The sequence below is a fragment of the Canis lupus genome, chromosome 9 (genome assembly GCF_011100685.1).
Source record: "Canis lupus familiaris isolate Mischka breed German Shepherd chromosome 9, alternate assembly UU_Cfam_GSD_1.0, whole genome shotgun sequence".
Taxonomy (NCBI): Eukaryota; Metazoa; Chordata; class Mammalia; order Carnivora; family Canidae; genus Canis; species Canis lupus.
In genome coordinates, this window is record NC_049230.1 from 32,944,844 (window position 1) to 32,959,169 (window position 14,326).

Here is a 14,326-nt window from a genome sequence, read left to right on the forward strand (position 1 = left end):
ACGGAGACAGGAGGTGGTATGACGGATAGACAGAGCCAGCCATGGAAAAGGATAGGTATAGAAAACATGGGATTCAAGATGAAACAAAGAAAAAGAGAGACCGAGAAATCAAAAAAATGAAAACAGGAAGACAGAAACAGAGACAGAGGTAGAAATTGGCTGAGGGAATTGATTCAGCTTTCTCCGGGCAGACTTCATTTCGGGGGTAACCTGACCAGCCAGGGAGACCATATGGCCTGCTGGGCTGGCTTTGCCCTAAACTGCAAGGAAGTTCATCCTCTGTCTAACCTTAGGCCTTTGTGCTTATGGGAAGATGGCTTTTGGGGACAAGGACATGGGAATTCCCGTACCCACACAAGTCGACCTGTGAGGGTAGGGGCCTAGATGAAGTCCCCAGAGACTGGGGTGTTGGGAGGGGCCTAAGGGAGGCAGCGCCCGCTCCCTCTGAACCTGGAACGAAGTCCATCTGCACCCAAGCCAGCGTCCGCCAAGGTTGGGGGCCCTCGTGTGGCACCCTGGGGAATAGCAGCCACGGAGCCCCTGACTGCGGGCTCCACCCAGGCCCAAGCTGATGGAACTGCCGGGGAGTGCTCAGGGAGGAGGTGGCAGCCTCGCTTCCCTAAAGTAGTGTGTAGATCATGCCATTATTTGCATGCGTGTGTATGGTATGCATGTCTAGAATAGGCATGTATTTGTCTCTGTATACGTGAGAGGCGGCCATTGTATTCGTTTGCATGTGTACACAGAAACGTGTGTGTGCTATTATGTGTCTGAGTCTCATTGGGTATACATGTATGCGTGTTTCTACGTGTGCGCCATTGCTTACATATCTCCTTGCCACAGCATTGCATGCTATTATGTGTATGTGAGGCTAAGACTAGAAGCGTTTAAATTACATGTATGTCACAGTACGTGTGTATGCATGCCGTTCTCTGACATTTCACAATATGTAATGACACATTCTCATTTCACGATATGTAATGACACACTCTCATGCACTCATGTAAATTGGTGTAATGACAATGACATGATTTTATTTGGATCTATGTATCTAGATAATATATGCCACCATGTATCTACTGTATATCTATAATCATGTATGAATGTGTCAGCCTATGTGTGTATGGAACCAATGTGTTTATTATGTGAATATCACTATGTGTGTATTTGTATGCTCTTCTACGTGTAGCACACATCGGATGTGTTTATGGTGTTACATGTGTGTATATTGCATATGTATGTGTCCTGAGTGTGTGTATATCTGTGTGTCATTATTTGACATGCCAAGCATGTCACATGTATATGTCGCTGTACACGTCTGTTGATAGCATATGTGCTGGGGGGGTCCTTGAGTGGAAATGCACATGCATAATGGTGTGTATGTATATTATATATTAGTATTTGTGCTCTTATTTATGTATGAGATGCTTCATGTGTGTGCCATAGTGTATTTATACCCGATTCTTACACTACCAAGGACCCATGGGACTTCCTTAGATAGAACTGGAGATTGGCCACTTTCAGTTTAGGGGTGTGGAAAGCAAGTGGAGGTCAGGGCAGGGCCACAGCTGGGGAAGAGGGTAGGAGGACCCCTCCTAGCCCTGCCCCTCCACGTCCCGCCCCTTTTCCTGGCTTTTCAGGGAGGTCTCAGCACCCTACCCCACCCCCCACCACCCATCCCCTCCTTCCTTCCCAGGCTGGCCAGGCCCAAAGCTCTCTGCAGGTCTCACAGGCAGAGTCAAACCCAGTTCTCTCAAGAGAGTGATTCTCCCTCCCGACCCCTTGGTGTGCCCACCCCACCCGTGTGCCCGCTAAGCCCATTCAGCACCCCCACCCCAGCAACAGAGTCTCAGACGAAACAGAAGCAGAGTCCATTCTTTATTAGTGTTGGGACCCCTGGCGCCCCCCATCCCCCTCCATCTACCCTCCTTTTCAGCCTCTTCCTCGTCCTGGCATCTGTCCGCTTGTGGCCAGGCCGCACGCTGGGGCCTCTGGGGCCTCTCCAAGGCTGGGGCAAGTCCAGCCGTACAGCCCTCCCAGGCCTCTGGGCGGCAGAGGAGCTCGTGCGGCCTTTCCCGGGCTGGCCAGAACCAGGAGGGACGACGCCTCGAGGGACAGTGGAGGCCTTTCAAGGGTCCGGGCGGGGTGGGGAGGGTGCCTGAGGGGCTCACCTGTCACACACGGTCCTGAGCGTGGAGGAAGATGGCGGCGGCGGCGGCGGCGGTGTGGTCTCCGAAGCCCACAGTACACTCATCCATAAAGTAGGAAACACTACACCCTCCAGTGCTGTTAGTAGTGCTTTCTACTTTATGGGTGACTGCACTGTCTGTCTGTCCGTCTGTGAGTATTCTTGAGGCCGCCTGCTCCTCTTCCTGACTCCTGCTTTGAGAGCCCCCCCAGCCCTCCCGGGGGCTCCCTAAGACCCTGCCGCGCTGCCCCATGGTCCCCAGAGGGCCTGCACTGGGCCTTGTGGGCGGTGACTCAGCATGGCGCCAGTCTTTGCCTCCCCTTCCTTCCTCCCCCCACTTCCTCTTTGGTTCCCTCTTCCCTTCCCCCTGCGGCTCCACCCCATCCCCCCACCTTTGGAAACACTCAGGTAGAGACCATCGCCACTCTGGTTCTGAACCGGGCGCTGACCCCCTGGGTGACCCCTTCCAACCACACTGCCTGCCCTCCAGAGTCCAACTGAGGCAGCCACAGCTTCCTCCCACCCAGGCCTCCATCCGCAGCCTCACCACCCACGGCCCTGACTCCCTCACCACCCAGCAGCTCCCCCGGCAGAAGCCCAAGGCCATCACAACAGAGATGGTGGCCGTGTTGGGTGGAGGGGCCGTTTAGTGCGTCTCGATGACACTGAGTCCCACTTTTCAGCCACCACCCACTCCCTGCCATCCCCACCCTACTTTCTGGCCTTTGTCCCTTGAAATCCAAGACCCCCGCTTTCTTCATCGGGGCCAGGAACCATTTTACCTTCCTTGTCTAGAGGGACGTCAAGGCCCAGGATTTTGAGTAGCTGTTCCGCCACAAAAGCCGAAAGTCGATAGATCTGAGGGTTATGGCACCTCTTTGCCTAGAGCTTTGCTAGTAAGCCTTGGCATCCAGACTCTCAAAGTTCCTCCCCAAAATATCTCCACCCATGCCTACAAGTCAAACCCAAAGCCAAGAGTTGAAGAGCCCTGGTTGGGGCTGAAGTGAAGGTCCAGATCCTTACCTGATGCTGCAAGGCCCAGAGGAGCAAGCCCCGTGCTCCAGGCTTCCAAGTGGGGTTCCCTTCAGGGCGGGCAGGGCTTATAACCCCGAGGCCACGTGGGCCAGATCTCAGGGCGCCCAACGGTCGTGGAGCCCGCCCCCACACCGCAGTGGAGATTAGCGCGCCCCTCCCCTCCCTGGGGAGGACAGACTGACAGGAAACCAGAGACAAGGCTGGGTATTGGCGGGAGGGGTGCTGAAGAGACCATCTCACACGCCCTGGGCAGGTGGCTTCCGGGACCCCAGGCTTGCCCTTCCCCCATGGCACCAAGTTGGGGGGACTGACTCGGGCCCTGAGGGTGACCCTAGGAGATAAGGGCTCCCTGTCAGGGCCTTCAGTGAGTGCCCAGAACACAGGGTCCCCGATGCAGCACAAGGAAAGCCCCACCCCCGAGAAAACTCTCTTCCTTTTGGGACAGCAGTGACATTCAGACCAAGCCATGTGTTGCCTAGAGAGACCACACATGTACAGATGCACGAAGGGAGGTCCAGGCCGGCATATCATGGTACCCTTCACATAGTTGGAGGCCTCAGCACCCCACAAAGCCATCCCAGGCCCCCCACCCAGCCTGTGGAAGACCGGCCTGTGCCCGCAGCACAGTACGGAGGTCACGCTCGGGCCAGGTGGGCCTGTTAGCACTAGACTGGATGCTTATGCTTATGCTTCCTGTGAGGCCTGGAGGGCTAGGAGGGCAGGGCAGAGCAGTGGGGGGACCAGGGTCTAGGGAAGGACAGTGGTGCCATTAGGCTTGGAGGAGTGAAGGGGAAAAGACTCCAAGGGGAGGTTCTGGCAGCCACCGGATGTGGGCACGGGGCCCGCCCACCTGCGTGCCACCCCCGCTTTCCCCATGGGGAAGGCAGGAAGCTGCCCATCCCAGGGCCCCGTGCTGGGGGAGGGGAGCACGGTGTGGGGTTGGGTGGGGGCGGGGATGGGCTAGGTCTGGGCCACACATTTTCCCAAAAGTTCTCCAAGCCTCTCAGCGGGCTCATTTCTGGAACCAAGAGGAATAGTTCAGGGGGATGGGAGGGTGGTATGCATGGACCAGCATCACCCACTGGGACTCCTTCCCAGAAGGCCATGGGCCTCTTCTCTGGGTCCCCCATTCAGAGTCAGGCCCTCACAAAGTTCAGGGGACTCTCGGATTCAAGGTCCCAAAGAGGGTTGGCATGCAGTAGGGGCCAGTGGGGAGGGAGATCATCACATGTTCTTTCCTTCAGGAAAGGCGATCCTCAACCTGAGAATTATTGTCCAGGCCGGGTCCATAAATAGGATGGAGAAAAGGAGAACAAGGCCCTTCATCCACTAGGGTCTGAAGAGACAGCAGTGAGGAGGGCAAGCTGGCCAGAAATGGGACAGTGCTCCTTTAACAGACCACCGCTCTCCAGACCCTGGGTGGAGGGGAAGTGGCTGCCCTCCACGATAAGAGGATAAGAATATCAAAGTTGTGCAGTAACCTGAGTTCCTGGACCCCCACCCTTCGGGGCCCCTCCTCCTGGAGCATCTTGCCGTCCCACCACCAGCCTCGGCCTAGAGTGCTCTTGTAGCTATCACCTCAGAGATATTTTGTCCCAGCAAACAAGAGTCACAGACTGGGAGTCAGGGGCCTGGCTTCAGGGCCCAGCTCTACTATAGACTCTCTCCACATGTGACCTGTGGCAAGACAGAACTGAGTGTCCCTCCCAGGGACCCACAGGTCCCTCAACAGTCTCCAACTCAGCCCCATCGCTTCTCGGCCTTTTGGCTAAGATCAAGTGTAGTATCCAACTCAGCCCCTTTCCCGTCCTGGGCCAGGTGGAGGTGTCTCCGATACTGCTCCCTTGTGACCACAGAGGCTGCTTTCCTTTCATGTGTCCCCAGTGCCCATGGCCAAAGACCACCAGTGATGTTTGGTTGGTTGTTTGTTTTAAGAGAGAGACTAAGGCCCAGTCTCTCCACCCCAGAACTTTTGGAGTCAGGAGGTTTCTGGAGGGGCTGAGGCTTATACTGGTTGCCACTCTCAGGCTAGGGTTGAAGAGGGATGGAGCAGAGGTGAGGCCCAGTGTCCCTGGAGCCTGAACTTCTCCCCCCACCCAGCAATGGCTCCCAGCTCCAATGGCCTCAAACCAGGAGAAACAGGACAGGGCCAAAGACAAAATCAAGGACAAGGGGCATGGTCTGAAATAAGGACATAGAGATAATAAAAGTGCAACAGGTGCACTGGACTGGAAGCCCCACTCCAGGCTGGCATGATCCACATGTGTGTCCTGTATAACTGACCAACAGGTACCTGAGGGAGGATCAGTGGATGCCGATGGGTGCATGTACATACACACACACGCACACATGCACGCACATAAACACACACAAGGACACACATGGCCCAAAGGGCCCAAAAGATTCACAATCTTTCCAGAGAGACAGCAGACATGCCCAGAGCCATGCAGACAGGTGGTGGGTAACAGCCCAGCTCAGGCCTATAGACACACCTTAAGGAAGACCTGCTGCACACCCTGGACACATCTGCCTCCTTCCTGGAAACACCTGGGAAGGTTCACTTGGGAATTTGGAGCCAGCCCTGGGAGGGAACCAGGGAACCAGGGACGGCTTCAGAACACAAGCACCTCTGTACAAGAGGCGTGACTCCCACTCCTGCCCCCAAAGCCCTCTGTTGCCTCAGTTCCCCAGGAGAAATGATGGCTAGTGGCTGAGAATGGAGGCGGTTGAGGAAGGATGCTTCTCTTTGTGGAGGAGAGAGGAGTTCAAGTTGACTCCTCAAACTCCACCCCTTGGCAATAGGTCAGGGCTCCATCAGACACTGACTGGGAAGCCTTGCTCACTTGGACTCTGCTAGGAAGTGTCCTCCATGGTCCTTCTAGTTCTGACACTCTTTGTCCAGGGATCATATTTCTGCTCAGAGGTAGCAAAAAGGGAGGAGGACTAGGGACCAGGATAAGAAGTAGTAGAGGCAGAGAAGCTGGCATCAGAAAGAAAGTGGGAAGAGCCCTTCGCCAGGTGACAGGGCTGAGGCCGCTGGGGTCTGGGATCCTGGAGGGCTCCAGGTTCTCAATCGCACACCTCTGCCCCAACCTGACAGCTATCTTTGGGTGCCAAGCTGAGACTGTGGGTCGGTAAAGGTGGGCCTGAGGAGAAAAGGACACAAGACCTGTCTTCAGGGACTCCCACTCTGATAGACAAGACAGATCTCCACACAGGGTGTGAAACTTTTGTGTGTCGGTGTGAGAACAGTTTGTACCAAAGTGGGCACAGAGCTTCAGGTCTGATGTGGACTCCTGGATCCTACTTGAGCAAACACTGAATCTGAGAGGTAAAGTAGAGCCCACATAAGGACCTCCACACATTCCTACATCCTACAAAATGACAGCGATGAGGGCAAATGAGTCCTGGGTGGGGTGGAGGGCCCCACAGGCCTGGAGTGACAGGTGCTACAGTGGCCACCTCAGAGGTACAGGGGGCCCCCAGCAGATAAGGCTTCCTGGAGAAGGCAAGCATGGATGGAAGGGGGTTTGGAAAGAGAGAGAACAGGGCAGGAGCTGGCTGGCAAGGGGGAGAAACAGGGAGAAGAGGCCTAACATTTGCAAAGGGGAGTGGGCGCAGAGGGTGAAGGAAGGGCAAGGGTGCTGTCTGCACACGGAGGCACAGGCCCTCCCTGCAGCTGCACGGGTCTGGGGCCTTTGCTAGGCAACAGACAGAGATGGCAGCCCAGATAACCTGCCTCGTGAGGAGACAACAAGACAGAAGCCACAGGACCTAACCACTCACAAACAGGAAGTCAGAAGGCAGAGGAGGCCCGCCCTCGGGGGAGCAAGGCCTGGGGAGCCCCCAGGCCCCCCCTCTGTGTGACTACAGAGGAGGGAAACTGAACCCCTAGCATCGCAGTATGGGGCTAAGGACAACTGAAGTCAAGAGTCTCAAATGCTGGAACCTTTGGTCACCCTCCCTGGAAGGGCTACTAAAGGAAGCAGGGTCTGAGAAAAGGAAGTGCCTCAAGAACCTAAGACAGTGCATGGCCCTTGCAGACCTGAACCGGGCACCTAAGCAGGTGCCCTGGCTCCTTTCAGAGCCTCGGGGAGCACCAGTGGTGCTGAGAGGCCTCCCGAGGAGCGGAGTTGGCACCTTCTCCCCTCTGCCCCGTCTGCACTGCCCAGGCATCCCACAGGTTCAACTTCACTGTCTCCTGCTCTCCTGGGCTCAGATGCCAGCTCTGCTGGTCTGGTTCAGCTCTCCAGACCACAGTATTCAAGGCCTTTTAAGCAGCAAGATCAGGGTGTAGTAACCTGGCCTGAGTTGGGAAACTGGCCTGCGAGCCCAGAGAGAGGCACAATGCAAGTGAAGGCCAACTTCGGAGTTTTGTCCATAGCATCTGGGAAGAGGCAGGATTGTCTGGCTAGGAAATGGGGTGTGGGTGTGAGGAAGAAAGTCACCCTGACGACTATTGTGGGAGTGAGCATGAAACCAGAAGGCCACTGGGATCTCCCAGGAACACAAGCAGAAAAGGCCCCCCGCCCCTGGCTCTCTCCAACAGAAGTGCTTGTATTAACTTGCTGCTTCTGCTCTAGCTTTAACGGCTATGAATGAACTCTGTGTTTATTGTATGTGCGTGTCCCAAGAGCTGGGACCAGGCAAGGCGTCCCTGCCTGGAACCCGCTATGCCTCTCATCAGTCTAACTCCCTTCCCCAACATCAGGACCACCAAACAGAAGGCAAAACAGGGAGACAGGAGACTAGGGGCCCAGCCCCCACACTGTGGCTTTTTACAGTATAACTTCAGACCGTTCAGAGAATCTGATCCCCAACCCGCAGCTTTTGTTTCTTCACCTATAAAACTGAGGAGGAGGTTGACCAAGGACCCGTTTGTTCTCATCGGAAGTTCCCAAGAGCAAGAGGGCCCAGGAACCTTGGAAGAGGAAGCAGCAAGGTCTGTTTTCCAAGACCTGCCCAGCCAGTAGGTAGCTGATGGATTTCCCCAGCAGGCTCAAGGGCAGGGCTCCCATTACTCAGAGAAGGCAGGTGGCTGGGAAAGGATCTAGAGCAGAATCCTCCCCTTATTTTGTCTGGGAAAACGGGGCGAAAGGCTGGGGGCACTCCTTGGTCTATCTCTCCCCTCCTGCCAGCATCCTGTCCCCCACTGGATTCCTCACATCCCAGGGGCTGCTGGAAGGGGCAGAGGGTGAGGTCTGCCCCATGAACTGCTCTGGGCTCTGTTGCCTCATTCACCCCCATGTTGAGCACACCTAGCTGGGGGGAAGAGCGGCAGCTGAGGCCACTAGAGAACTTTATAAAACACATTCAATCCGAATCTCATTTGATCAGCACGCTGAGCCACTGATGTAAATGACGGGATCCCCATTTCAGAGATGAAGAACTGGAACTCCACGAAGTTCAATTTCACCTTCCTGAAAACAAGCCAACAGTCTGCCTCCTGGTTCTGCCTCACTAAGGAACTCAGTTCAAAGTGCCCCCGAGAAGAACCAGCCCTCCGAGAGGTGACCCACCGGAGGGGGGAGTGGCGGCCTGTGTCTGCTGGCGTACCCAGCTGGGAAAGGGGATTGGAAAAGGCAGTGGGAGGAACTCGAGTGGGCCCCACTCCCCAGGCGTGTGGGGGAGGCAGAGAGCCCTAAAGGATAGCCGAGGGGTCTGCGGAATCTCTCCAGCAGCGATACCTACTCCCTGGCCCTCCCGCCCCTTCCCTCCGAGCCTGGCCGCAGTCAGAGGAGGGAGCCGGCCGCGAGGTCTGAGGGCCCCCAGCGGCCGCAGCAGCAGCTCACGGGTACTGGAGCCGTTAAAAAATGACTCAACCAGAAAGTGCGTTTGAAGCGACGCTTGCCAGGGCCCCAGAGCCAAACCTCAAAAAGACGAAGTGAGAGAGAGGAGGCTGCGGGGCCGGGCTGGGGGCGGAGGCCCGGGCTGGAGCCGGCCTGGCCAAATAAGGGCAAATGCTCCCAGGCTGACCAATGGCGCCCAGGCAGCCACGTCATGGGGCTGTGGCTGGGGGGCAGGGGAGAGGCCTGGGGCCAAATGGGAGCTGGGGACTGGGGCGGGGGGCCCAGGCTCTCCGGGAAGGGTCCAAGGGTGAGTGAGCAGCACGAGGTGTTGAGGCCCTCGTCCCCAAAGACCTTGGTACTGAAGGCAATAGACCCGTGCCCCTGAAAGCCCCACCTACAGGCTGGGGCTCAAGGGGGCAAAAGGAAGAGAAGGAGGGCCCCCTCACCCCGTCCCACTTATGGGCCCCAGATCCCCATCTGCCGTGACAGAAATTGAGGGAAGCCATAAGCTGATGCACCAGTGTAGTTTTGTCTGGCTACTGACTTTGGGTAAGTGGTATAACTGAGACTCAGTTTTCTCATCTGTGAAAGGTGAACAGTACCTCACAGATGGTACTGAGGATGAGATTCAGTGATTGAAAGGGGCCGGTTTTGAACCTGGTAATTGTCATACTGATACAGTAAATTATTAGAAGCCCAAGGACTGCTTCTCACTCATATTCTTGCCTCCCAATTGTTGTGAAAGATCCCTTTGCAAGGACACCATGTGGCTCTCAGTGGTGGGCCCTGTGCCTGTAGCACGGGGGGAGAGGTGTGGAGGTCTGAGGGGTCCTTCTAATCGAAGCCTAGTCCCTCCTACCACAGAATAGACACACTTTCCTCAGTCTCAGTCACCAGAGATGTGACGTGGCCACCCTGATCACCTCCACCTCATCTTCCCACCGGGTCCTTCTGAGCTCCACACTCTGCCTCCACCTCCCTGCTCCCCTGGAGTGCAGGGCTGAAGAAGTGAGTCTATTCAGCTACCCAGAGACAGTGCCAGTGTCTCAGCTGCCAGCACAGGGTGGGGGCAGCAGCTGGCTTCTCCTAGGGGACCTCTGATCACTCCCTTGCCTCAGGCCTTCCCAGCCCCTGCTGGGACCATAGCCCAGGTGAAATGGCTGCCAGTCTCTTCCTCTCCAGTCCTTCTCTGTCCCAAGCACGGATTTGCATTTCCCCCCTGCCCTCTGCTACCCAAGCCCCCAGGGACAAGGTGACAGTTAAACCCCTTCCTCTGACTAGTGGCCCCAGAGCACTCACTTCCTACCAGGTATTTTTCAGGATGGGGGGAGGGGTTCATACAGTGGCAGTGGCTGGTTGTGGGGAAGAATGAGAGAAGCTGGGGTCCCTACACTCTAGTGTCTGAAGCTGTTGCTTACCGTCCCTCAAGTTCTCTCTGTAGCACAAGAACTCAGTGTGGAGGAAGGAGAATGCACAGGCAGGAAGCAGCACATAGGAGCTCTTAAAATGGGCCTGCCAGGCCTCTGACTTCTTACAGACTCAGGCTTCCATCTGTGGAATGGACTTTCAAGGAAAGCCCAGGGTTCAAGTCCTCTGTCCATGACCCCATAATGCCTGCCTTCCACTCTGGGGGAAGTGTTGAGAATCAGAGTGCCAGAGGTCCTCTGTCACATTTCATAGAGGATCTGGCATGTTGGCACCAGCAGCACAGTTTTCTCTGCCCTCAGTTCCTACTTTCTTAGGGTCTTAAGGCAAAGAGAGTCACAAGCATCTCTAGCAGAAGGCACCAGGCTAGGTAGGGTAGGACGTATAAAGTAGCAGTGGCCCCTTTGGGGTCAGGCTGACCACTGCCTCTGGTGCTGTCTTCTCACCCATAAAGTGGGGAGGTTGGCCTAGGTCATGACTCTCCCAGGCTTCACATTCTCTGTATGATCTGCTGTCACTCTAGAGCCCCAATGCTCTGGTGAAGGACTCTGCACCCCAAAGACCCAGGCAGGCAGCCATGTGCTTTCTTCCTCAGTCTACACCTTATTGGCCCACCCTATAGCACTCTTATAGCTCACCCTATGCTACTGGCTATCTGTTCTCCTGGCTCAAACAAGACTGGAAGGGGGACAGCCACACATGGGGAGAAGTGGCAGGCTAACATGAATCCAAGAGGTAGAAAAATAATCAGTCCCAGAACCATTTCACATGATACAAAAATGGAGGTGTATAACAATGACTTTGAGCCAAGTAAAGGTTAAATCATACCCAGAATTTTGTATCCAAAGAGCAAGGAAATATATGAAAACAAGAGAACAGAGAGATTAAAATAAAAAGCCATGGTACTTAAAAGGAAAATGTGTTGGTTGTGATATATTTATGTATGATGGATGTATTGGAACATCCATTGTCCAACAGTACTACAGGGAGGACATTCTAGCCACACTTACCTAGAACTTATCTAGAGCTGGACAACTTTGGATAAAGATGATTCCTTAGATACACTTAACAGTTTACAGCTCTCAGATTGCTTTTACATAAATTAATGTATATCTCACAACTATCCTAAGATAGGACTACTGTGTCTTTAAGTGTATTTTTAATTTGAAGTTAGCGTACAAACAGAAAAGTGAATTAATCATGAGTATATGGCTCAATACATTTTCAGAAAGTGACCTAATCTATACAACTAGCATCCAGATCAAGAAAGACTCAAGATCCCCTCATAACTCCTCTCACACCCCCACTTGTCATGGGTAACCACTATCCCACTGCTTAAAGCAGAGTTTTGTCAGCTGCATCGTATAGAGAGGAAACTTTTAGAGCAGTCAAGGGACTGGAGGCAGAAGCAATACCTCTAATTGGTTATGTGTGTGTATTTTCATCACAAGTCTCAGTGTTCCAGTGGAGTGTGAAGGTGCCATAATGGGGCTGCAGATGGAGGTGGTAAGTAGGAAAAAAGCAGAAGTTGGGGGTATGGAGCACAGATCAGCAGATACCTAAGAGCTGCTAGAGTAGAAGAGAAGATGCAGGCAGGTGGGAATTGGAGGAGGGCTAGACCTGTTTCCCAATGTCCTGCCTAGGGATCCTTGAGTAAATCCCAAGGATCACCTCCCTGGACCATTTCCCCACATTGCCTCCTCCTGAGGTCATTTTAGACTGAGAGACTAGAGACGTAAGTGGTAGGCGTAGGGTGTTCGGGGGACTCAATATATACAGACATATAACTTTCTATGATAAACCAATGCCTCATGCTGGTTCTGTGGAATACTCATGAAGGGAACAAGCCCACGGCATCCAGGGCAACCTATATGAGAAGAAGTTAACAGCCCTAAATTTGAGTTAAGGCTCTACTTCTTGATCATGGCCAAGTCACTTTAACTTTGACCTTTAGTCTCTTCATCACTATATAAAGATGTTAACGATGACACAGGGGTTTTGTGAGGATCAGGTAAGATAAAGGGACATGAAAGCCCTTTTGTCAACTGAAAATGCCACTTAAATGAAAGGCTTTACTGATAAACATGAACCAGACTTCCAAAGTAAGATACTAATCTGTTCTTCAACATTGCCTACCTCTTTTACACATGCTCACAGGATCAGGTGTCAGGGAGGGAACATGAGAATTGAATAGCGGGCTATGGACAGGCTTGGAGTAAGAAAGTAGTGGCCATGCCCAGAAATGGCCATGCCCAAAAATTAGGCCAAACCTAGAGCTCAGCCTGAGCTTAATCCTCCCCAGCTCATCCCCATTATTTCTCGGAAACAGCTTCCCTCCAAGACAAGAACATTCCTCCCTTCGTTCCATCAGCCATCAATTGCTGCCCAGGGCTGTAGTCTGCATTCAGCAATGAACTGCCACTGAGTATGTTCTTTAACCCCTCAGGCAGTAGTGGGTAGGAAGTAGAGAATGAGGAATAAGTAGATAAGGGGAAGGCAGCCCCATCACTACACTGACTCATGTCTGTCATTGCTGAACTAGGGAGGAGCCTCGCCTTTCTGAAGCAGAGAAACCAAATGACTGAGCAAAAGACCAAGACCCTGGATGGATACGGGACCTCAGTGGTCAGAACGGGACTGAAGCTCTGACAGGCACAGTGAGAAGAGCGCAGCCCTCATTGAGGGCAGCAGCGGGAGCAGCCGAGACCTCCTCTTCCACATAGCCCTGTCCCCTCCGAGGGAGCTGTGAAGAACCAGCAGTCCCTCTTTCAGTTTCTTTGGGCTCCCGGCAGTGGATAGACTCTAGCACCTTCTTGCCTGTCGGGCTGTTGAGCAGCTTCCAGGATCACAAAAAAGCAAGAAAGCGAATTGAGCAGCAGCTTCCAGGCAGAGCCCATTTGACACTAGGTCTGTGAAATCCGGTCCCCACGACTGGCCACCCCTCCCCCACAACCATCAGGCCTGTGTCTTTCGCTTCCTGCAAGGCTAACAGTTAGGGCCTCAGCCCGCTGTAGGGCTGAGGCAGGCAGGCTGAGTGTGGTTATTTGTGCACAGCTCCTCTTGCCTCCCCTCCCCACAACTGTTTCCATTCTCACCGAGCAGCCACGTCCGGGTCAGACACGCAGGACAGCAGCTGGGGATTTCCAAGGGACTTTTTTGAGAGAAGCCAGTGAAAGTTGGGTGTTGGCTGCACAGCCTAGGCACTCTTGCTGAAACCCACTTCTTCCCTCCAGAACATAAGGCTGGCCTGGTGGGGCTACTTCCCAAGGATCCTTTTAGATGGGAATTGAACAGAAACCACCACCCTTGAGCTCTTTCAGTTTGCTGGGCTGGAGAAATCCTTTAAAAATCCAGTTGAAATGGGGGTTAATGGACAATTCCCTCAGAGCTTGAAGGCATCAGCAGAAAACAGTTCTGGTCTGAGGAAGACCCATGAGTGACAGGAGCCGCCTGAGCCACTCCCAGCTTCCTTCCCATGGGCCTATGAGAGGACAAGGACAGGGGTGGGAGGAGGTTCACTGGACAATCAGCACCTCTCCCTCTTTTCCACACACTTCAGGGCCACAGGTAACAAGAGACACTGACTCACTAGCAACACCAGGTGGCTAGAGACACACAGCCTCTGTTCACAAGTCAAGAGCTCATTCTGCAGCCGTGATTCTAGACATTTCTCCCACTATTTGGCTGACTATGCACATACTGCACATATTTAAAAATAGCTAATAAAAAGAGTAAATGAATTTTACCTTTTATAAAACCTAAGTTCTAGAATGTTCACTTTGCTTCATTTTTATAATCATAATACTAAGGTAAACAGGCAGAGTGTTATCACTGTTCTACAGATGAAGAAACCTAGAGAATCAAAATGGGGATATGAAAAGGATTCCCT

General features: G+C 53.7%; 1 long non-coding RNA gene and 1 other non-coding gene across 3 annotated transcripts; one reads left to right on the plus strand and one right to left on the minus strand.

Annotated features, from left to right (window-relative positions):
* Window positions 1-2,251: 2,251 nt before the first annotated feature.
* Window positions 2,252-2,314, minus strand: MIR142 (microRNA mir-142). The gene has a single exon (NR_049386.1). It is a non-coding gene; the product is annotated as a microRNA mir-142 (primary transcript).
* A 3,912-nt stretch (window positions 2,315-6,226) lies between these two features.
* LOC119873305 lies at window positions 6,227-14,163 on the plus strand. 2 transcript variants are annotated; one of them, XR_005364592.1, is made up of 4 exons: window positions 6,227-8,165; window positions 8,603-8,733; window positions 11,889-11,943; window positions 12,980-14,163. It is a non-coding gene; the product is annotated as an uncharacterized LOC119873305 (long non-coding RNA). The 2 variants fall into 2 exon arrangements; XR_005364591.1 differs by lacking the exon at window positions 11,889-11,943.
* The last annotated feature ends 163 nt before the right edge of the window (window positions 14,164-14,326 follow it).